Below are 25,547 nucleotides of genomic sequence, written 5' to 3' on the forward strand. Positions count from 1 at the left end.
CACTTTCTTCTATATAAGATGTCTTTCTGAAGAATGAACTCAAAACAGCTTAGATATAGATACATTTAGTACTTTGAATCCAAGGAAAATATACCATGGTAGAAGGAATTTTTTTCAACTACTTGACTACAGCTGTTTCAGTATTTTTTTAGATTTTTTGGAGATGATGTGGAGAAAAGTTAAGTCTATAGTGTTGTCCCCATGATTAGTTTGAAAAAAATCCCTGGTGCTATCAAGACAAATATGCATCCCTTTAGCTATGATTTCTCTTGAGGCAGCAACAAGTGAAGGATCACCCCAATCACAACCACAATGCCCCCCTCAATACACACACACACACACACACACACAACACAAAACAGAAACACACACATGGAATCCTATTCCAGTGTGTATAGTTCAGTTCCACATCCTGATCAGTCTTACCAACTTCTCCATCAAACAGTAGGACTTTAAAGGTAGGTGATGTGCTCACTGATGCAGTGTGCTCTTTTTCTTTGCATGGTTCCCTCTTGAATGAACAAGCTTTGTTTCTGAGTTAAAACAAACTCAAATGTCATTTATTGCATTGAACTGTATAGCTACCGTGCTGCAGTGGATATTCTATGTTGCCTGGCTCTTCTTGGAAGCTTATCTCATCCATAGTATCTCAGCAAAGCTGTGTTTCCCATGCAATTGTTCCTATTTAATTATAGTGTCCACATTGTACCCTTGAAATGTGTTGAGTCAACCTTAAATGTGGGAGGATAAGCTATGGGAGTAATATGGGTAAGGGAGTGTGTGTTTGTGTGTGTGTTTATTCTTACATATACATTCTTTATACATGGGAAATAAATTAATATATTTTTGCGAAACAAGTGAAATTGACCATGTGGAGCTTGAAGCATTTCCTGTGTGATGATAACAGTTTACAAAGACTATGGAATAAGCAAAAACCTCCATGCATCTAACAACTTTCATTTTTAGTTTTTAAAGTAAAAATTGACAAATCCACAATCATTGTGGGATACTTTAGTATCTCCCTCCCCAAATCTGATAGATAAAACAGAAATATGTAAGAAAAGATATGAGTGACTTCTGTAATTGTTACTCAACACATGGAATGAGTGGGATATATCAAATTATTGCACCTATCATAGTGGTATAGATATAATTTGTAATTGATGTTTAAATGCAAAATATTATTTAATCAAAAAGTGAGTGAAATAATCAGCCATGTGCTTTTCTCTGTATGATTCTCAACTAAAGTTTGTTTTTTGTTTCTCTTTTATTTTTTTCTTTTTACATGTAGCCCAGACTCATGCTGTCTTCTGAAAAAAAAAAAACAATTTTTTTTAATTTTTAAAAAAAGTAGTTAATTAGCATTTCATAAGTAACTTAATCTAATCCGAGTAGAAATAATGTGTTCAATCTCTTTTTTTAGCACTATTTAAATAGAACTCAACAGATAGGTTGATGCATCAGGCATTATGTATACACTAAAGCATTGGTTTTCAAAGTTAGCCTACATTAGAATCACCTGGAGGGCTTCCTCAAACAAGATTGTTAGGCCCAACCCCAGAGTTTCTGATACAATAAGATAAAGATGGAGTAGAAGAATTTGCATGTTTAACAAGTTACCAGGGGATACGATGCAGTGGTTGGGGACCACACTTTAGAAAACACTGAACTAGAGCACAAACAGCTGTTTATGAAACATAACTCAGTGCTTCAAAGAAGCTTCTTAGCCTTTATATGTTTATATGTTTAAATTAAATTTCTTTCAGATTATCAATATTTGAAGAATCTTTCCCAAAAATGAGAAGTCCATCCAAAATTTAAAGACAGCGTGCACCAATTGGCTAAATAAGAGCATTAGCAATGACATAGTTATTTCCTCCAAGTTTTCCTTTTTTTTAAGATTTCCTTTTTAAGTAATCTCTACACCCAACATGGGGCTCAAACTTACAACCCCAAGATCAGGAGTTGCAGGTTCTACCCCTGAGACCAATAGTCGTATGGTCTACCTACCCTGCACATGATCAAGAGTCATATGCTTTACCGACTGAGCCAGCCAGACACCCCTCAATTTTACTTTTTGCTTTTTTTTTTTTTTTTACCTTTTGCTTACATCTTCTAACCCTTGAGCCTCAGGGTTTGGAACACCTCAAGTGGTTGAATAAGGCATCTTTAGGAAACTAGCTAGGTTCTGATGAAATGTTAGTCAGTGTTTCTAAAGCATGTGAGCATATAGCTGCTGAGTCATCAGAATATCCCATGATACATTTCAGACATGGGTTGACATAGCAACAGTCCTAAACGTAGCACAAAGCAATGCTTCAAACTGGGACAACAATCTCAAATGCAACAGGGAGGATAACTTTATAATTCAGGATTAAAGAGAACAGTCAGAACATGATCTATAGGGGGATGCTGATTCGATACCTACCAAAATTGAGAAGACTTTACACTTCAGAGTATGATAAACTTTCTCCATCACCTAAAGTCCATTGTGTTTGTGCCACAACATGGTCTACCTTCTGATTCCTCTATAAATGATTCAAAAATCTCCAAAAACAAAATTAGTTCTTTTCCTATATTTTTCTCGTACTTACTTTCATGAATAACATGAAACAACATTGTACAGTGGCTGTTGACATATCTGTTTCCCATTAAATAAGAAGAACCTTGAGGGCAGAGACACTTATATTTTTGCCTTTGATTATCATACACCTAACATTGTGCCTAAGGATAGATGTGCTTAATAAATAATTGGGAAGTGAAAGTCCTTCACAAGCAAAGATGTCACCTTGGCCATCAGTCGGCACATCATTCCAGCACCAGATAGGATGCCTTATAATGAATTGATAGTTATGAAATTTACTGAAAGAGCACAGCAGGAGCATAACCCCAATGTGTCACAGTATTAGATCTGTGGGAAAAAAATAAATCCTCAAAGTAGGTATGACCTTATTCCCTGTCAAACCACTCTGAACAGGCAAATAAGACGAACTACTCTTGGTCTAACATGGAATAGATGGTAACTGGGACCACAAGGAGCCACCTCTGTCCCCTTGCCAACATCTCCACATACCATCTCTGCCCTCAGTCTGAGCGGTTTGTGTTGTTGTTCCTTGTTGATTGTTAGCACCACAACCCATGTTGGTGCCATGGGATGCAAATTGCCAGCCCCAACACAAACCCTGTTTCTGAAGAGGCACTTGGTTGGCAGAGTGAAAACAGAGTAACGAGAGATGCCATCTGCATTTCCTACTACATAGCTCAATTAGTTGATTGATTTGTAACACTTTAAAAAACATTTTCTAGGCAAAGCAAATTAGGAGAGTGTTTTATAATGTATTCAGTTTAATTAAAACTGCACTAAGTGGAGTACTTCGCTTCTTGGTTTCAGAAAAAAAATATCACAAGGAAGTCACATACCATATTGATTTTCACCCCCCTCCCCAAACAGGAGTGAAATAACATTGTTAAAGCTATACAAGTGTGCCTCTTTAAAAGGTTTTCTGTAATTAGAAAGTAGAAGATTGGGTAGCAAGGCAAGATGTTAAGATACCTGCATGAAAGTCATGGGCGATGGGGGTGGGGGAGCTGGTAACATGCTCCAAATTTGAACCAACAACACCTGCTCCGTGTTACATGCAAAAATTCTTTTATCATCTGAAGGGGAAAAGAAAATCTTCAATGTTCCAGATCAATTCAAAGGCTTAATTGAACAAGTTGAACATACATGCACGTCTTTACTAATAATGTGAATGCAGAAACAACTTCCCAGTATGAGACTTTTCAAGTTTGGATAAATTTAGCTGTTCATCCAGCTCCCCTCCTCACATCTCAGATTGTCCCTACCAGACTGCTTCCCCCACATTCCTGCTGCCTGTCACATCACCAAATGTAAGAGGGCTTCCAAATTGTTAGTCGTCTGATGAAACCCTCAAATTATTGGAGACGTTCGCATGGGTAATTATGATTTATTTAAAAGCACTTTGTTTGCATTGCTCTTGTCTCAGTTTCTTTAAAGCCAATTACTGAGAAATTCATTGGATTGTTTTGATTTTTGAAATCATTTGGAACTTCAGAACACATCCCTTTGCATAATTTTTTGAAAGTAAAACCAAAACAAAACGATAAAAGGAGCACCCTCCAGAATTTGTCTATTTCACGTCTTCAGAACTTCTGTAGCATGCTAGTAAGCAGTTAAAGTAGGAGGAAGAGTATAGTTCTTTTTCAGTAGAAGGAGGGACCAAAGTAGACAAACTGAATCAACTATTTGAGCTCCCATTACATTTGGCTAAATCGGTAATACTTAAGTGGGGCAACGATTTTCCTAGTTTTGTTGGACTTCTGTTCCTGCCTAGAAGATACCTAGAGGATGCTGGCAATAATACTGTCTGCATATCATAGAATATTCTTTTTCTTGTCACTACTATTTTATGATACTTCATTATTTAAATCATCTTAGAAGGACCAAAAAGTGACCAGTGATAACAAATACTACCATCTATTCTAGGTAATAACCTCAGAATGAGGTCCTGACTTGTCATCTATAGTCCTTCCCAAACTATACATACAAAGGGCCTCAAAATAATGCCTTAGACTTGTCCATTCACTTTTTTTATAAGCAGTGGTGGAAATTAAGAAAAAGAGACAATGGCCACCAGTTTCTTAGGCTACACAGTTGCTTAGAAAATATTGTGAGCAAATACTTGTTGGTGTTAATTTCTTAAGATTGATAATATTCTGTATAAACTACTGGCAGCTCATCTCCAAATGTACTCCATTGGGTAGTACCTCAAAAAGGCATTTTGGACTAACACATCCATGTGACTCTATTTTTTTAAAGCCTATTTATTTATTTTGAGAGAGAGAGAGCACAAGCAGGGGAAGGGCAGAGAGAGAGGGAGAGAGAGAACCTAACCCTAAGCAGGCTTCGCACAGCACAGAACCTGACACAGGGTTCTATCTCACGAGATGTGACATTATGACCTGAGCCTAGATCACGAGTCAGACATTCAATCGACTGAGCCACCCTGTCGCCCCTATGTGATTCTATTTTTAAGAAGACTCCATAGTCATAGTACCTTTCCAAAAACAAAGATGCTAAAAGATACCTCTGTGGGAACCCACTGTTTCCATAAAGTATGGTTTCATTAAATATATCATGAATCTAAGCCAAAAAAACAAGAAAGACAATACCACACTTCCAATTTTAGATATTACTAATGGGACTAGAAATAAAAATAATTGCTATTTAATTACAGAAATGTGTACTCTGATGCACAAATGCCTGATAGAGGATAATGACATTGGACACCGAAAATGTTCCGTGGCTGCTGGGAACATTTGACAATAATTTACATGTTTAATTGAGTTGCTGTGAAAGGCTCATTGCGCAATTACATGTTCACTTAGGTGCTCAAATAGATACTGAAAATACCTATGTTTCACTTGTACCTATGGCCCAAATGGCTGCTGCAAAAAATGTTTCCATTTACTTATGTGGGGGACTCTACATGTGATTGCACTTTACTGTGTGTTTAAAATGCCTTCTGCCCTTAGGTTTGATGGCTCAGTCTTGCTCTGAGCAATGTTGCAATACAGACTATTTATGGAACAATATTGCCCTCTGGCAGTGAGGCAGCCATTGGTTTTAATAACTGTTTTATGTCATTTTGACAGCTTTTAAACTAGTCACACCCAGCAGTTTAGGCCAGAAGGGAAACATCAACCAACGCCTGCAGGAGTTTTGTATTACAAAACCTGTATGTGTATTTATATTAGGAAAATGCTACAACTCTTTCTTTAAAGAAAAGCTGCATCCCCAAGAGGCCGACTGAATTTTTGCCACGTAAAGCTTAGAGAAGTGCAAATAATCACGACAATATTGAGCTCAAAGTACCAGCAGAGAACAGAATCACTCTCCCTTCCAGAGATTTGTGAGCTGGAGCTCCACGGAGACCGAGACTGTAAGCCAATCGCAGACCTCCCTCCTGTAGTGCATGTTGGGATACTCATGGGATCAACAAAGAACCACCGGGTTGTATCAAATCTTTTGAATCGAATCATCTTGAGGAGTGTCTGGGCTTTGTAGAAACAACCCAGAGCAGCTCACAGAAGCTAGAGAATTCCTGGAGGGTATCTCAGCTGCTTCTCAACTACTTTCTCAAAGTGAGTACCTCAAAAGAGCCAGGTGGGCTTTACCAGCTGGGCTGAAATGACAGGGAGGGAGGGCTCTGCTATGTTTAGAAGCACAGCTTCCAGACATCCAAGACAGGCACAGTTCTGTAAGCACCATCCTTTTCCAGCCCAGTGGCCATGGCTGAAAGCATTTCTGGATCGCAGAAGGCAGCTCCGATCTCATCTCCATTGTTGGATCTGAAAAACAAGGCCTTGGAAGAAGACCCCAAGCATCTGTCCTTACTCACATAAACAGGCTTCCAGTTATAGAACAGGTCATCCATCTGTGGGGGCCGAGTGCAGAGAGAGGGACCAGAAGGCTCCTCAGAAGAAAGAGTACATAAAAGTAGCATTTCATGCTTTTACTTCAGATATGCACACAGGATTGCCTTCCGGAAAAATGCCTGGAAACACTCTGCACACTGATTTTCAGCTATTATTTCCTGAATGGACACAGACACCAAGATTAAGAAGGGACCATTCTTGCAATTAGAATTCAATACTGCAGAAACTAAAGATCTGTAAATTAAGATAAGAAATTAGAAAAAAAACAAGAAGGATTATTACTACATAGAGAGAAAACAAAGATGACAAATTCAGAAAACTGAGTCTAAATAAAGCCTAGAAAGGAATTTGAGGCTCTTTCTGCATACACTGAGACAATCAAAAGTCAATAACATTATTATGTATAATCATTTAGATTAAAATTTTGATTTTTTTTTCTGAATTGTCCTATTTTAAAAAATTAGTTAAATCATTGCTATTCAAAGTATAACCTCGGTGGAAAAGGAGTAGGTGTAGCTCCGTGGAAAATTAAAACAATTACTTCAACTGTTTGAGAAATAAACCAAAATAGCTTCAATTATGCTCAATTGAGAAAAAAAGGTTTGTTTGCATCTATTTTAGCTGACTCAAGGATATGTGTAACATGTACATCTATATCTTATGGGTAAAATGTCAGGAGAGCATCAGGAGTGTCATTGAACATAAAACAAATTAAATGAGGAGAGAGGGTTGGGTGTAGTCTAGTGACGTTATGTTTCTAAACACATCCAACAGAGAAAAAGCCAGGGAGCTGTTGCCAGAGCAGGTACTGGCCCCCGCCAACCATTCAACCAGTGATCCTTCCAAGCAACCCATTTTCCAAATTAGCTTCCAAATTATTTCAAAAGAAACTGACTCCAACAGCAAAGCAACTCCTTTTCCTTAGTAAATGACTTCAGGAAGATTTTTGGTTTTCTCTTCTGTGTGTACTGTTCCAAAGCTCTCCTCAAAAGTCTCTGCCTAAACACTACACTTCACTTCACAGAGATTCTCCTTTAAAGAGCTGTGTGGGCCAGGAATGGGTCTATAATTTTCATTTAGTTCTGTTGGGTTTCCTTTGGTGGACAGAAATGACACAATTCACATCTGGAAGCATAATTTAAGGAATAAATAGAGTATGCCAAATGCAACAGAATTAAACACCCAGCTATTTCTAGGCGATAATAATGGTAATAATAAAAATAACAAGGATAGTTTGTCATTGGTTCTTAGAAGATTATGAAGGATTAACAACTATTCATAAATTATGTCTTGGGACATCCGGGTTGCTCAGTAGGTTAAGTGTCCAACTTCCACTTAGGTCGTGATCACACAGTTCATGGGTTCGAGCATCACGTCGAGCTCTGTGCTGACAGCTCCAAGCCTGGAGCCTGCTTCAGATTCTGTGTCTCCTTCTCTCTCTGCCCCTATCCCACTTGCCCTTTGTCTCTCAAAAATGAATAAACGTTAAAGAAAAAAAGGTTTAAAAAATTGTGTCTTTTAATAATCACAGAATTCCTGTGTGGTGAAGGTCGTTGTTTCCAGTTTACTCATGTGGAGAATAAGGACAAGAGAGGTTATATTGATTGCTTAAGGGCCAGGGCTAGTGAGGATTTGAACTCAAGTCTGTCTATCCCCAAATCTATTTTTTATGACCTCATACTACTTTTGTTTGTCTCAATTAAAAGAAGAATAGGTGGTCTGTAGTAGATGGCATTATTGACCGTGATTCTTAAACCTCCCTGTACCCACACTCTTTGCCATGTGACTTTGGAGCTCCTCCCACTACAGAAGCAGAGTCTATTTCCTCCAGTCTACCCCTTTGATCTTGGGTTTGGCCATTTGACTTGCTTTGGCCAATACAGTGAGGCAGAGGTGACATCACACTAGTAGCTCTTGGGCCAGGCTTTCATTGACCTTGATCCACCTGCCTGTCCTCTAGCACCTTCTCATGGCTATGAGAAGAGCATGCCCTGCTAGCTTGCTGGTCCCAGGAGAAGTACAAGGGAGATGCGGGACAGAGCTGCTCTGGTTGACCTGCTAATCAACCTCAGATGATCCAGAGATGCATGAACGCTAATAATGATCATTGCCATTTGAGTTTCGGGGTGTTTTTAATAATTACAGTGGCAACAGATACCCTCTATTTGGTCAGTTTTGAAGAGTGTGTGCTAAATGAATGGGTGTGCATGCCTGCCCACACACACACCTATACACACACCTAGTTGAGTATGAGTCTTGCTGTGTTAAACTCAGATAACCACTTAGTGCAAATCAATTTATTATTATCAAAGAAGATGAAGTTTTAGTATTATTTTTCTTTAGAAAACTGTAACCATTCCATTTCCTTTTTGGTCCCCCCATTAAAAGCCAAGGAGATGTTTTAAGATAGCTTAGCAGCTTAGCTCTGGCTTTGGTCTTTGGTGGTTTTTACCTGATAACTGACACTTAACAGGACCCTCTTTGCACAACTGACATATCTCAGTAAGAGGGAGGCATCTTGACCCCCGCAGGGCAGTGACAGTTCAGTGCTCTCTGCTGAATCCCATCCTGGTTGTTCTCAGATGTAGGACTACCTGAGGTGGTTTTGACTTTGAACAAGATCAGCAGTGATGAGTGAATGTGAATTGGGAAGTAGCTTTGCAACATCAAAGTCTGCCATCAAGTGGTATCATGTCATTCTATGATATAAGACACCAGACAAAGGCAAAAAGCAGAAAGAAGTGCATATAGATACATTCGCACACGCACATGCACACACACACACACACACATACACATACACATTTCACAAGGCATTTGAAGCTGTTCTCAGATTGTGATTAGATCAGAGTCATTTCTTTGTAACTTTGGCTTTTGGTATATTGACCTATCTGGACTTGCAATGAATATTTGATACAGTCAAAGCTTCATTCTTAGACTATGACTAAGTCTATAAGATGAAGTGGAGAACTGGCTTAATTTTGACAGAAAACAGATCCAAACATTCTGTTTAGCAGAGTTTATGTTATTCCCACTGAGAAAAATAAATTTGGGTCAGTTGTTACAAACAAATACAAGCTGATGCATTCAAAGGCTATGTAGTTTTATGGCCAATGGATTCATTTGAAGTAATGTTTCCTTTTATAATTTATTAATAAAAATGTACACATTACAAGAGTTGGTAATCTGTGACATATGCCCTAATTTGCTAATATTGAAATGGGAAATAAACATACTTGTATTTGATTTGGGCTGGATTTTTAGCAAGATTTATGTGATTTCACTGACATATTGAAGAGTTTCCTTTGTAAATGGGAAGGTTCCAGGGTTTAGAAGAAGATATGCCTTGGTGGTTTTGGGGGAGAACATACAGGAGATGTTGTCTCTAGAAGAGAGGCTGGAAGCAGTCAACCAGTTGAAACAAAGGCTTCCTTCCATTGCACAGAAGACAAAAGAATGATTAAGAGAAGGCTGACGTTTTCTCAAAAATAAATAAAGATTAAAATTTTTTTTAAAAAGAAAAGTCTGACTGTGCCGTGTGCATCATTGCCATTTTTGCCCTGTCAAACTTGCGACCCAATTAGAGTCTAGTATTTATGACCCATTTCGAAGTTTTTCTCTTCTGCGTTTTGTTAATTTTTTTTCTGTGATACTGACCTGGTTAGGATGAACACATGAAATTACTAACAAATCCTGATTCAGTTGACTGTTATTTGAATATTTGTTCTGTATTAATCTTTCAAAACCATGTTGAAATCCATAGTTCTCTTAAGCTGCTGATGGGTTTCCCCAGTTTCTCTCTTTCCCCCAACATTTGCTTCTAACACAGCCTTCAGAGAGATTTTTTAAGCACACGTTATATTAATTCCTTGCTCAGAACCCTTCAATGGGTTCCTACTACCCTCTGAGTAAAATCTAAATGTCACATCTCAGCGTACAATGACCTTTAAGATTTAGTCCCTTCTAATCTCACCATTGTTTTTTTCCTCCTGCTCTCTGCTCTGTTCACTCTACCCATGGTGACCTTCCTGCTATTCCCCAAACATCCCATGTTTGTTCCCCACTCTGAGCTTTTCACTTGCTGTTCCCTCTGCCTGGAATATCCCCATGCCCATCCTACCAGATCTTCACTGGCTTGTGTTCTCATTTCTTTCAGATTTTTTTTCTCCAATGTCACTCCTCAAAGAGATATTCTCTAGCTACTTGATCTAACATGGCCCATCACTCATTATGGGTTCTTACTATTGACCTTCATTGCAGTGCAATTGGCCACCCCTGACAGCTGGGTGCTTATCTCTAGGAGGGTGATTCTGGATGCAGTTGCTAGCTTTTAACACTTATTATCTTTTCAAAAGCAGAGAAAAGGGCTTCTCCTGCTAGTTCAAACACTGAGCTCAGGGCTCTGTTCTTTCCTGCTCAAATTATTATTCTACTAACACTGTTCTGTCTTCTCATGTCTATAACAATTCAACATATGGACCAATGTGGCTTCCACATTATACTGATGACTCACCTATTTACCAATGATGTATGCCTTAATTTGCATTACAGACCCTCATTATAGCAGAGTGCATTGTATAAGTTTGTAAATGTAGGGAAAATGCCTCAGACCAACTGGAAGGATGCATGCAAATTGATTACAGTAAGAAGGGAGATTTTTTCAATTCATTTTTCCTCCCATTACTCTTCACATACTGTTTGCATATATTTGTGTGTTTCTTGTGTTAAAGAGAGTAAACCAAAAGCTAGTGAGGCCCAAAAATGAAATAGAGTGAACATGTTCACAAAAGCAAGGAAGAAATATGACAAGAGATAGACATTTCACAGATATACACATACACGTGTGCGGGTAGGTAGGTAGGTAGGTAGAGCTCCTCCTTGGCATGACTTCATTCAATATCCCTTTCATGTTGCAGTGACAATGTATACTTTTTATACTTTCAAGAAAAGCAGGTATAATACAATGCACGTACTTGTATTTTTGGCATCCTTTCATGGAACCATAAAATATTCAGGAACAAGAGGGGCCAGACAGAGAGAGACACTAAAGGTAGAAAGTGGAAAAAGAAAATAAACATCACTCTTCTTCCTCTATTTAAAAACAACCCTGGGAATATTGGTGTATTTCTTTTTTGTCTTTCATTTGCCAGTTGTGTTTCCTCCCAGTAAAGCATGTTTTTCAGTGCCAGTCTCCTCACTGATTTCACAGATTCAGAGAGTTTGTCTAATTTTTTGTACTGCCTGGAAATCCCCAAAGTGCTATCTCACATTCCTCTCTAGAGACTTCTAAAATCTTTATGTTCTCTTTGGCAATTTCTAAGGACACTTCTGACCTGGAGATTTATTCTGAGAACCAAAGCTCTGGCCATCACAAGCCATGTCTATCAGCATCCTTTCTTCTTAGGGTTTCTGCTTCACTGTTTTAAGTCTTAGCATGCTTTCTTCAGAATAGGAACAAACTGATGATCTTTTATTAGGTAATTGTGATAATGGACAATTACAACAATCCTTTCTTACTTGAGACACAGTAACAGTTACCTTTTGCTACATAACAAACCACCCAATATATGTAATGACTTAAAAACCAGATATTTACATCTCATGATTCAGATCCAGAGGTCTCTCAGCGTGATGCCTCCACCTCCAGCTGCCTACTCCATGCTTGTTCCTGTTGTAGCAAAAGGGATCCAAAGAGCGAGAGAGGACAAACCCCAGTAAGCAAGCCCCTGATTTCCAGTCTTTGATTATGTCATTTGCTACTGTCCCACTGACCAAGCCAAATTGTATGTCCAAGCCTACATTTAAGGAAGGAGCCCATCCACATAGTCATGGGAAGAACTACAAAGAATTTGTATGTACTTTTGAAATCAACCACAGACACCAAAAATGACAGGGTGACTTGTTCTCTTTTCTAAAGGTTAGTAGGTAGCACAAAATGCATACTTTCTCTAGACAATCTGTAATTACATTTTATATGTCCTCTTCCTCCCTTTATCAAACCTTGTATAGATCAGTTTCGGGAGGAATAGAAGAGCCCTTGTGGTGTACCACATTCTGAGAATACTGGTGACAATTTTTTCAACTCAGGACCTTGTTTCAGGTTGCGGTCTGGACACTGCGCGATCTAGGAGGTGCTGTCCAGACCATATTCATAGTAATACGGTATATTTATTACAAAAATTTCTTAGCAGATATAGTTATATTTCTGGAGGGAGGAACATTTTTTTTCTACCTCTTACAGAAGTGACTTTTTGGCTTGTGACTTATGCTGACAAGCCCATCTTTCTTCCAAATGAAGAGACTTGTTACCATGAATGGCAAAGAAGTCACGATTTGCATAGATTATCTTTAGCTGCTCCTTTCTCCTACTCTGAAGTGCTTGTCTTCTTCTGATTCCTAAAGCACAAGTCACCCTAGTCTTAATTGCTGTAGATTGCATTTATTTTATTCATATTTACAGGCCAAAAATTTCAGAAAAATTTTAATTTTTTTTAAAATTTATTTTTGAGAGAGAGAGAGAGAGAGCGCACGCGCATTAGCAGCAGAGGGGCAGAGAGAGAGGGAGACACAGAATCAGAAGCAAGCTCCAGGCTCTGAACTGTCAGAACAGAGCCCGACTTGGGGCTTGAACTCACAAATGGTGAGATCATGACCTGAGCCAAAGTTGGACGCTTAACCGACTAAGCCACTCACATGCCCCTCAAAATTTTAAAGTATGTTTTCTATGTTGTTTGATTTTCCCAATCTGAGGTTGTTTTTCTCTGGACTCCATTTTGTTTGCAGTTAATCATTAAATGATTTTTCCATATATATATATATATATATATATAATATAAATATAAAATAAATATAAATATAATAAATAAATATAAGTATAAATAATATATATTTTATTATATATAATAAAATATTAAAATATGTTTAATATTTAAATAATTAAACTACTAAAATAAACTATTTTTAAATTTAAATGTTTTCTGTATATTTTGTATGTAAATATATTTTTATATATTCTGTATTTTGTATTTTGTAACATATATATATATAAAATAAAATATAAAAAATATAAAATAAAATAATAAAAATGTCATAGTGTTGTGTGTCAAAACTGGAAGCCTTAGGTGTAGGTTGGAGATCTGGGATGTACTACAATCAACTAAGCATGTTCAGTGTGCTTCTATTTCCTGGAAGTTTAATGCTGCATGTTGTAGCTCATATGAAAAAGCCAGCTGTATATTTTAATACACTATGTTCTATTCTAATATAAAAACACTTCATTATTGGGGCTTTTAATTCTGCATTTGTACCATTTATTCCAAAACATTTATTTGTACTGAGAATCCTTTCAGAAGATTTTACAGTCCTTCGTTTTTATCCAATTGACAAATTCCATTCTAGCAACTTTGGAATCTTTGACATAACATCACAGTGCAATTGTTGGATTAGGAAGAAGTGCAGATAACTTTATAATTTATTTCTATGTTAACCAAGATTTTCCATCCTTGGAAATAGGTAACATGAAGCATACACACACACACACACACACACACACATATATATACACACATATATATTTATATATTTATATACATATATATGTGTGTATATATATATATATATATATATAAAGCTGTACCTTAACTTAGAATTACCTATGGTATTAGGGTGGATTGCAAAAAGAAAATGAAGCAATAAACAGGAAATAAATGGGTATGTGAGTGTGTGTGTATGCAGCATTACAGTCATTACAAAAACTAACTCTGAGCCTCTATGTTGACTTCCTTTGACAGAGTCTAAAGGATTCTAAAATTTCTATCTGAGTGGGGTAAGAAGCAAGTAAAGTCAGAAGAGGTTTAAGTTCAATTTCATCCTGAGAAGGTGTTGGTTGAAAATTAAAAATACACTTATTCAATGATAACTGACTCAAATTTCTTAAAATATTAAAATTCCCAAGTGGGCACACATGCATGTGCATACATGCACACACACACACACACACACACGCGCGCGCGCGCAAAGAGATGTTTTGTTTTTGCATTTGAAGAAAGTGAATGGTAGGTTTATCTTGCCCACAAGTAAAATAATGCAAAATAATGCTGTATAACAAACTATCCTAAAACTCACTGGCTTATAGCAATAAGTATTTATTTATTTATTTATTTATTTAATTCAGGTTGTTTAGAGCATCTGTGCCTCAGGCTTGGTCACTTGACCTTGGTTGGCTTCAGGCTACAGTCCTGAAGGAAGGGCTCAGTTCTACTCTATCCATGCCTCTTACTCTAAGGCTCAAGACAAAAGGCAGCAACTTGTCCTGGAACATACTCTTCTGGCAAATAAACATGGAGCTGAGCCAAATACCCAAGCATATTTAAGGTTTCTGCTCATGTCACATCTGTTGACAGTTTTTTGACCAAAGCAAGTCTCATGCTCAAATTCCAAGTCAATGAGGTATAAAAATGTATTCTGTCCACGAGGGCATGAGAAGTGCCATAAATATTTACAGAATAATAATCCACTGTTTCACGTTCACCTAAAAAATATAAACTGAAATGCTTATAGATACTGGCAGGGACCATTTGAGTCTAGGTGGGGAATGAAGCAAACAGCCTAGGGAAGACACCATCAGAAAAACATGGCAGAAACAGCTTCAAGGATTATTACTTTGCAGGAATTCCCAGGGAATTTCTGCCAAATATTTGATTTTTAGAAGGAGGACATAGAAATTCAGTATCTTATGTTAAAACGTTTTGTTTTTAAATGTTGGAAAGCAGCTTACTTTTGAAAAGTTATGTTTGAGCCAAACAAAACATGCCTGCAGACCAGATATAATTTGAAGTCTGCCATTTTCAACCTTTGACCAGAAGTCTCTTTAGATTACCAATATGCAACCCTACAATTACACATTTAAGAAAGTTTTAGAATCTTTCCTTTGTGTTCAACAACAGCAAGGCCTTCATTTCACTTTACCGCAGGCAGGGTTAACATTGGTCAGATTCTTTGGCCTAATTCCTCTGTAGGTGTTTTCTAAAAATAAAAATAAAATAAAAAACGTGCATATATAATGGTACACTGTTACAGTGCTAGAGAGGTACATAGTTTACACAGTGCTTTTAAGTACTGCGTTGATTTAACACTCACAGCAAATGGTGCTATTATCATTTTGTATATGAGAAAACCAGCTAAGAAAGATGATATGATTTTCCCAAGGTCATAGGATTAAGGTCATGGCAGACGTAAGATTCTAGGTCATTTAGCTCTTTCTCAAATGGTGAGGAAGTTAGAAAATCACAGATCTACAGAACACTAAAGCTATTTTGACTATTGGCCTAATTTGATTCTAATATTTAATATGTAGTAGAGTGACATGTTCTAATATCTTCCATTTTAGACATTCAAATCCTTTCTCTGATGGAAAGCTAGTGAAAGCCCTACAAGATAATCATGATGTTGCCATTATCCTGTTTTGCACTCTCAGTTACTTGTGTCTTTACTCTCAGCTCTTGTGTCTTTAAACCTCATTCCCATCAGATGATTAGATAATGATTATCTTGTCTAGAAATAATTGGTTTTGTTTTGTGGTTCCACTTGACCCCTAGTGACATGATGCAGTTTAAGAATGTCACAGATGTTAAACGGTAAAGTGGAGAATGCTATTTTTTTTAATCAGAGAGATATGGTGTTTCAGTGTCTAGTACATGTTCCTAAAAATGAGGGAACAGAGATTGATTTTGCCACAAATCAGCTGTGTGATTTTCAGCTATGACCTCTCATTTTCCTCTCTGGATTCTCTAAGCAAAAGTAAGATCATGCAAAAACAGTGAGAGTTCTTTGGAAAGATGCAGTTTTAATCCAAGTTCATGTTACTAATTAATTAATCAATCAGAGGGGTGCCTGGGTGGCTTAGTCGGTTGGGCGGCCGACTTCGGCTCAGGTCATGATCTCGCGGTCCGTGAGTTCGAGCCCCGCGTCGGGCTCTGTGCTGACAGCTCAGAGCCTGGTGCCTGTTTCGGATTCTGTGTCTCCCTCTCTCTGACCCTCCCCCATTCATGCTCTGTCTCTCTCTCTATCTCAAAAATAAATTAAAAAAAAAACGTTAAAAATTAAAAAAAAAATTAATCAGATCAATTCCCTGTTAACTCGTTCTAACAGTAAAAGCTCTGTTGGCCGATTATATTACAGTAATTTATTTTCATATTTAATAGAACAGTGCAGCATTTCAATCACAGATTGATAACCTAAGAATTATAAAGTTCAAACAGTATACAAGTGTTGTTTTTTTTTTCTTCCTCTGAAGATTGCTGATAACAGATATCCTTTTAGGAGGTGCTGACTCTGTCCCCCAAATGATGAGTAATACAAAATAGTGACTAGATGTTATGAACAGTATTGCACTTGAGAGAAGTCACCATCATTCCCAAAGCAAAGTTCACAAAATAAGAAAGAAGATGGAGAGACGCAGTTCCCATTTAATTTCCTTTGCCAGTATTTTGCTGCTGTTTTGTTTTTAATATCTCCCTTGAAGCAGAGAGTCAAATGCCTTCCATCAAAGGAAAGCAATAGTGATATCCATTTTGCAAATAGTAAAATCTGTGTGATTGCATAGCTGCTAAAAAGGAAAATATTTTCTCTCTTTCTTTCTTCCTGTGTTTCTTTCCTATAATAAAATAGGTTCCTTTGGAGGTCAAAGGATTCTGCTATTTCTCTTTGCATGCTCTAAGACAGTTGTAACGGCCTGCTTTGAAACTTGTTTTGTGTTTGGGGGAGTTTTAATAGATGGTATTAACTAGTGCCTGAAGGGGGCAAAAGTTATCTATATGTAAAAGCAGTGAAGTTATAGGAAAGTAGCTAAGCAATTCAAGAGAGTTATGTTAATTGCTCTTTCAAAATGCTTGGTCCCCTGTGGTCGGAGCCTGAGGCCTCTGGAGTTCACTTTTCTCTCAGTGACACCATTTCATTTCTTTTCCTGTTTATTCTGTGCCTTTTAGAGTTTTCCAGTCCCCTTCTCCCTTTGAAATGTCAAAGACTGTCCCCAGGAGGATCCAGTTCTGAGCACTTCTGTCTACTTCTGAACACTTTCTGGAGATTCTGAAGTTTCAGAATTCCCATGAGGGCTAGTGAAGATCCACATCCCTCCCATAATGCCAAGTGGTGAAGTAAGAGGAAAGGCTTTCAGTGCAGAGAAGGTCTTCCTGACTGGGGAGCCAGGTGGATGGAGATGATGGGGCACTGGCCGGAGGAGGACAGCTTACTGGGCTGCCTCACCCCAGCATTTTCATACCCATTTGCTCAGAAAGAACTGCACAGAGAATAAAGTTTCAGGGGGAAAAGGAAAGAATAAAAGTATTTTGTGTGGGAAGAGTGATCTTTTTCCCTCCATCATTTTCTGCAGGAAAAAAAAATTTAAATGTACTAATGACTTTCTAAGGACAATATGACTATATGAATGTGACCAATTTGCATTCATTTTGAATTTGATCCTAATCATACATAGGTTTAAATTGGCTGTGCTGCTATGTAAAATCGTAGACTATGAAATACTTTGTTAGATTATGAAATATTTGACAAATGAAGGGGGACTTGCTAAGAAGGTGGCCTCCGAAAAGACTGCCGTATTTCTTGAACTTGAGATCCTCTGAAACCCCAAACTAAGAATAAAACTGGCTTCTCATAATTGATGATTAGGAGTACCCAGACATAAAGGAATTAATTATAACAAAAGTGGGAAAATGTTCATAGTTTCACGTTGAATCAAAGCTAGATGGTTAGGCACTTATAAGTATAGAATTCCAGGCCTGGTATCTCAGACCTGAAGCCCTAGGGTTTGTAGGTCCTACAGATGTGCTCCACTTGGCCAGCATAAGGCTGCCTCCATTTCCACCATATTTTAAAAACTGAATGAAGTTATTGACAATGGTTAACAATGGAATATTTCACATAGAATTCCAGATTTCTGACTTTCCTTGGAAGACCTAGCCATCCCTGCCCAAGAACTGAATAGCAGCTACTGCTTTTGATATAGCCTGCACTCACCAGGTCTACATGGTCACATCTAAACCCCCTACCTGACCCCCCTAGCCAACCTCACACACACACACACACACACACACACCCTCAACTGTCTGATTATTGTTACCTTTCACTTATCTCCCTGACATGCTGGGCCACCGCTGGTGTTTTGTGTATAAGGCACCCTCAACAATATCCTAAGATATTCTCTGGAGTAATGTCAAATGCCACTCAAATGTCAAATTGCTAGTCATTTAAATAAGATCATATAATAAAAAATTGAACTGCTGGGCAGTGATGATATACACTGATGCTAGTAATATATACACCTACAAGGCTTGTTCTCTTTCTAAACTAGATGACAACAAGAACACCTCCTTTTAAAGGTTGATATTTGCAGACCTGCCCAACGACAGCATATTCACTCCAAAAATAAATTTCTATTTCACAGGAGGTGGGGGGGGGGGAAGGAAAACCACATTTCATGTCTTGATTACTCAACAAGAGACTGTATTGATGACACAAGTTGTCCTGAGCTAGGTAGTGATTATATTTAAGTGCCATAGAAGATTTTCTTGGAAGAGATTGCAATCACTCTAAGTACTTTGCATTGCATTGCTTACATGAAAGGAATGCAGCTGAGATGAAAAGAAACCTCCTTAGTATAGATTAGTTTGTCTATTGTCCATTAACTATGAATGAAAGTTGAAATCCAGCTCATTGTGATGCAGTGCTGGATTCTATAAAAACAACAGTCCTTGTTTGAATAACTGCAGAATATCTCCTGAGCTTTTTTGCTGGAGTGGTTACTTGTTGAGGTTATAGGAATTTAGGGACATAACTTCTTCTTGCTACTAGCATAAATATGTTGTGATATACACATATGTATGTATACACACATATCAGACTATACAGGTGGTGGGTGTGGGTGTGTGCGCATGTTTCGGAAGCTCTCCTACTTCAAGCAGCATGTCCTCTTTTATTTGGTTTTATATGATGGGATCACGCAAGATTATACTTGAAGAGAAAATGCTGGTGTTCATAAGCAAAATTTAGAAACACGCTAATCGAGTCCAGCTCTTCTATTTTCTGCATGGGGAAATAATACTAAGGGATGTGATGAGACTTTTCGAAGAGACTTTTTCAAAGTCACAGACTGGTTGGTTTAACAGCCAGGTTTAGAACATAAGGCTCAAAATTCCTAGTCGGGTCTTCTTTGTATTCTATTGGCTAACATTTACTGAGTGTTTGCTTTGTGCAGAAACTGTGCCATGCCTGAATTATCTCAGTTAACAATCCCACTAATGCCATGAAGTCAATATTATCCATTTAGAGATCAAAATAAGTCCTCAGGGGGATAAGTAATTTGGTCAAAGTCACAGACCTACAAAGTGCAGTCAGAATTAAAGTCTAGCTAAATCTGATTCCAAAGCCACTAACTGTTCTTTTAACCACTTTTCTCTACCGTCCTTATAACCATGTTTATCCAAGATGGTAAGATAAAACATAAAATCAAACTTATGTGTGTTTCTACACCCATGCATAGAATTAAAAACCATATTTCATCATGACATTTTAATTAAATACTCCGTACTATTCCGAATTCCATTCTTGAAGAATTGTCAGACCTGAAACTATCAGGTCCCTGAATCCAGAACCTGTGAGGTTAGAGCTGAGAATTCTGCAGATGATTATAGAGACTGATTCCCATGGATCTGAGGAGATAATAAGGCACATCTTGGTGTGTCATGTTACCAATCAATACAGGGTATTGACAGTGAGCCCAAGCCAGGAGAGATGGGAAAATGGTACTTGAAGAGTAACCATGAAAAACCAACTGGAAAACAAATCCAACACAACAGAGTTTGGAAGAGTCACAGATAGGGGCCTGAATGGCACTATGCTCACCAACCCAACCTTTAAACAGCTTAGAAGAACTTAATCCTAGTTAAACTCTGCTGAAAACACTATGAGACATACTGAGTTACCTCAGTAGAATCCCATTGGATAAGGACAGATGAGGCTGGAGGGCACGATGGCAATGCCATCTCCCTGTTTGCACAAAGACACAATTCAGTCTCTCAGAATTGCTAAATGAAGGATGATTATGTCAGCCCCTGTTCAAAATGTCTAGAGTCCATTCCAAAAACATGTGGACCAACTCATTTCCAGAAATCTACTATTGCCCAACCCCTTGAAGTGCTCATTCAATTTGGCTTTGTCTGCACATAGGAAAATAATGTGGCAAAGAGAAGTGTTTCAGTAGCTAATATAGGTCTGAAACAATTGACCAGTCATTTCAGGAAACAATGTTCTTTAGCTAAATGGGATGCTCAGAATCTGTAGTGTATGTAGGTTTGGGGTCAGTAGTGTACCTACAGGATGCCACGTACAAAGACCACCACTGAGTTAGGAGCCGTCAAACATGCCATTTATAATAACAAAATCAGCTATGGAGGTGGGACTTATGGAGGCAATATTAAGTCTTTCAGGTAACCACTGTAACATTTAGTGCACCAAAATAATTAGTTACTAATTGGTACCTCTGCCGTCATTCTATGTGGATGAGTTCCTGTGACCCATCTGAAGGGAACTGTGGAAAGGAAAATTCATAACCCTTATCAAAACAATCACTTGAATCGTAATGATGAAAATACGTTGTAATTTTTAGCTCATAAAAATAGTGAGTGATTTTTAGATATTTCAAAAAGGTTTTTTAAAGTTAATGTGTTGTGCTCCTCTGTGAACTGAAGGATTAAAGTGCTTTTAGAAGTACTGTTTTGCTTTAAATAGCATTTTTCTCAAAGTACTTAAGTATTAAAGATTATTATATCTGATCTAATTTCTACTGTCTCCACATGATTCCATGCACTGTTTCAGAGCAACAGAGATTACATATATACTATCTTTTACAGGAAGAATGAGCTTATTTTTTTTCATAGTGGTTCCCAAGCTTAAGATAATTCAACAGTAAACCCCATCATATACCCTAGACATCAGCAGCCCCATAATTACAGCTGAATCCAAGTTGACATCAGGGCAATTTTTGCTTCAAAGTTTTTGAGGAAGCAGAGGAGGATCTTATGAGATTATTTTAATCCCTGGTTGCATTTTACTCCCCAACATAGCCTGAAATTTAGCTGGACACCTTTTAACCCCAAACATTTAATTATTTTACTTAAGCTACAGTGATTATAAAATACAGAATGATAGAAATGAGGGAATTGTTAGCCTAGACTGTTCAACATGAGAAGGGATTTTGTTCATCCCAGTGGATTTATTCTCCACAAGCACATTGTGAGACCAATTTTATGCTGCATTCCTCTCTTTGGTTGTTCTTCCCACCAGTGACAAGGTCTATATGGATCCATGTCTTCTGTTCTCCCCTTGAAGCTTGGTGTTTTTCAGGTTTCTCTCCTGGGTCCTCTTCCTAGCTCATCTTGTCTCTTCTCTCATCTTCTGCTTCTTCACATGCTCATCTTCATTCATACTTGTGAACATCATGTATATGCTTTTAACTCGAGACTTGTATCTTCACCCCAAATCTGTCTACTGGCCTGAAGATCTCCAACCATCGATTTCGTGGTTCCACTGGATATCCCAATGATTCATTGAAGATGACATTTCTGGAACTTAATTCTTCATGTACTATACCGAAAATACATACTTAGGTTTTTCCTCTGTGAGCTGGTGATGCTGCACCTTCCCAATTGCTAAAGTTAGACCTTAAGATTTACCTTAGACAGTGCCTCCCCTCTCACCAAGAATACTTAATCAGTGACCAAATCCCATCAAGGCACTACATTAAAAAGAAACTCAAATTGGTTTTCTCATTTACATTCCTTATTAGACATTTGTATATCATTTTGAAGAGGCCAACTTGGGACATTTCTTTTCCACCATCGCATGCCTCTGTTGTGAAATAGCCTTTTGTCTGTTCTCCCTGACTCCAAATTTGTTGTCTACCTCCTGCACTGTTCTTCCAAGATGCTGCCAAAGGGATCTATGTAATATGCAAACCCAAGCATGTCCTTTTTCTGGTACCCTGCATCAGGTAGAGGGAAAAGCCCAAAATCTTAACATGGCCTAAAAGACTCTCATGATTTTTACCTCTCCAGTCTTCTCTGTTACCAATCCATTCTATGGTCTTAATGTCCATTCTATGGTCTTAATGACCCAGCCATATTGAATTTCTTAGTGCTTCCCAAGTGTACCATGCTTCCCTGCGCTTCTTTGCGTCCTCAGAGGCCATGGCATATGCCTTGATTCCTAAAACTGTGGTCATGAAAACCCACTTCTGATACTTTTCTGGCATCTATAGACCATGTAGTTAATCAGCTCTTTCCATGTTTTTACCTTGGTATCCTCTAGAAGCTTCCATTGCTGTATAGATGGTTCTCGGCTTACAGCAGTTTGACATCTTTTTGGCTTTATGATGCAAAAAAGAAACAAACAAAAAAACCCAGCAGTACATTTAGTAGAACCATTCTTCAAATTTTGACTTTTGATCTTTGGCCAATATAATACTCCATTGTGATGCTAAGCCAGGAGCAGTGAGCTGCAGCTCCCCGTCAGCCACACCAGCAGGAAGATAAAAAACCCATCTGCTGGCATCCATTCTGTATCTGTACAACCATCCTGCTTTTCACTTTTAGTCCAGTAGTCAACAAATCACAAGATATCCAATACTTTATTATAAGATAGACCTTGTGTTAGATGATTTTGCACAACCGTGGGCTAATTTGAGTGTTCTGAGCGAATTTAAGGTGAGCTAGGCTAAACGATAATGTTTGATAAGTTGGATGTGATAAATGTATCATTTTTAATTTTTTTTATGTTTTTTATTTATTCTTGAGAGAAAGAGAGAGACAGACAGAGCACGAGCAGGGGAGGAGCAGAGTGAGAGAGGGACACAGAATCGGAAGCAGGCTTCAGGCTCTGAGCTGTCAGCACAGAGCCCGATGCTGGGCTTGAACTCACCAACCATGAGATCATGACCTGAGCTGAAGTTGGACTCTCAACCGACTGAGCCATCCAGGTGCCCCTAAATGTATTTTTGACTTATGAGATTTTCTTTTCTTTTTTTTTTTAATTTTTATATTTATTTTTATTAAAATATTATTATTATTATTAAAAATATTAAATAGTTTTAATATTTGGGAGACAGAGAGACAAAGTGCAAGCAAGGGAGGGACAGAGAGAGAAGGAGACACAGAATCTGAGCAGGCTTCAGGCTCTGAGCTGTCAGCACAGAGCCCCACTCGGGGCTTGAGCCCATGAAGTGTGGGATCATGACCTGGGCCAAAGTTGGACGCCTAACCTAACGAGCCACTCAGGTTCCCCAACTTATGAGATTTTCAACTCACCATGGGTTTGTCATGATGCACCTCATTAGAAGTCAAGGGCAATCTGTGCACTCATTTTGCCTACTAGCCTGGGAGCTTCTTGGAACTACTTTTCATGCTTTTCTTTATCTCCAACAGTAGATATGATGCCTTTCACTTAGTTATGTGCTTACATATTTGTTAAGTGAATAAATGAATGAGCTATGCAGGCCCTTTAACACAGAGAACATTTTCTACTTTCACTTGATGAGATCAATGGCATTTTTCTGGACTCTGTGTGAGAGTGGCATCATGAATCTACTTTACAGATGACAAAAGACTCGGAGAAGCTCCGTAACTTTCCAAAGGCATACAGCTACTGTATGTCTGGTCATCTCTCACTAAGTTTACTTTTGCCCTGTATGAACTTAGGGGAGTTATTTCACCTGTTTGTGCTCTATTTTCCATATGTGTAAAATGAAATAACAATAATATCTATCTCCCATGGGTGTGATGATCAGAAGAGTTATTACATCTGAAAGCATTCCATAATAGTCTTGGCACATATTAAGTACTCACTAAATTAATTGTCAGAAATATCACTAATATCACCTTTAATAAAGAAGACCAGAATTACCAGATAAGTTATTTCATTGCCATTTAGCATGTTGTTTTATCTAAGAAGTCAGATGATTTGTTGTTCAAACTTTTTTTAGGTAGCTCCTAATGATAGCTGAGAGGTTTGGAGAGTCTGAAGAAGTAGAAAAACACACATTTTGTCATGTAACCCCTGGCATTACCACTTCGGTCTATGAGTATGAAACTGAGGAGAGGGATGATAGACCAGAAGTCCAAACACAGGATATTAAGCTACTTTAATATTAAACATTCACCTGTACTTTAAGTGTTAATAATTCTGGGAACCCGTGGCAAATCTATATTCAGGGTTAAATAAAGTAAAAGTCTCAGATGCCTGCTCTATGTATATGTTTACTTCTCTGTTGGATGAAAATGTTGTTAGATATTTTCAACAAGCATTTAGTACAATCATTTAGAAGTGACCACTAGAGAGAGAATAGAAAGAAAAGCCATTTATGGCTCATGTGCTGTCTTATAAAAGGACCTTAGTTTTCTGGAATAGTATAAAGGTTCTAGGTGCTGATAGTTCTATACAGCCTAATCAAACAAGGAGTAAGGAGCTCTGAGTAAAAGAAAAAGACACAAGAGCAAAGAGGATTGGGGAGGAATGGAAGAAATAAGCAACTAGAAATAACACAGGGGACAAGCAGTTATGATTTAATTTAAGCTGATCCTTTAATAGCCTTATCCCAAGGGGATCCTGGGAGTTACCTAGGGACTTGACATTATTATTCAGAGAACATTTGGAGTTAACACCATCCTTATTGTTGAAATTCTCCCTGGAGTTGTTTGCATACACCTTGATACTGATGCTCTAAAAAGCTATTATACCTTGTATGTATTAAATTGCAAAACAGCTAAATTAGAGGTGCTCTTGAATTTTAATTGAATTAAACAGGAATTTTGTGCCTGGTGCCTCAATCCTAAGGGTGGCTCCACTGGTTAACCCAGGAGTTATGATATTTAGCTAACAAAGTGACATGGGCTGTCCACTGAGATATATTTTTTTTGTTTAATTTAGTGGGCTTCTGTGAACCCCAAGCCAATAACAGTTAAAAAGGGTTCCTGTATATCCAAATATCAAGTAGCAACAGGAAAAGTGTCTTCTGCAGCCAAAGG

The sequence above is a fragment of the Lynx canadensis genome, chromosome A3, assembly GCF_007474595.2.
Source record: "Lynx canadensis isolate LIC74 chromosome A3, mLynCan4.pri.v2, whole genome shotgun sequence".
Classification (NCBI taxonomy): Eukaryota; Metazoa; Chordata; class Mammalia; order Carnivora; family Felidae; genus Lynx; species Lynx canadensis.